The sequence below is a fragment of the Phaethon lepturus genome, unplaced genomic scaffold (genome assembly GCF_000687285.1).
Source record: "Phaethon lepturus isolate BGI_N335 unplaced genomic scaffold, ASM68728v1 scaffold52416, whole genome shotgun sequence".
NCBI classification, from domain to species: domain Eukaryota; kingdom Metazoa; phylum Chordata; class Aves; order Phaethontiformes; family Phaethontidae; genus Phaethon; species Phaethon lepturus.
In genome coordinates this window covers 1-362 of record NW_010545114.1, presented here as the reverse complement: position 1 = coordinate 362, position 362 = coordinate 1, and positions in this window count along the sequence as shown.

Below are 362 nucleotides of genomic sequence, written 5' to 3'. Positions count from 1 at the left end.
TCCTGCTGACGTCTGGTCACCATCTACCAGCCTGAGGCTCATCTGCATGGGCTAAGGCAGTGTCAACATGAGGTATCTTCTTGGAAGGAGCCAAGGAAAAAAGTTATGGACAGTGCTGTCACCAGGTTAACCCGGTTAACTGCTCTGAAGGATGGGTCAAGCTTGTGGGTTACTAATATTGCAGTACCTGTAACTGTACAGTCATTTCCATCCACTGTAGGCAGTTGTGGTGATGGCATGAGCACAGATGGATGTGGTGCAGCTCAAGCAGGCTCAGGCTGAGCTCCGGAGTCAGGGGGAATTTGTGGCGTGTTGGGCAGCCGCAGGCTCAGGAGGTAGGGAGAGGGTGGCAGTGGAAAGCC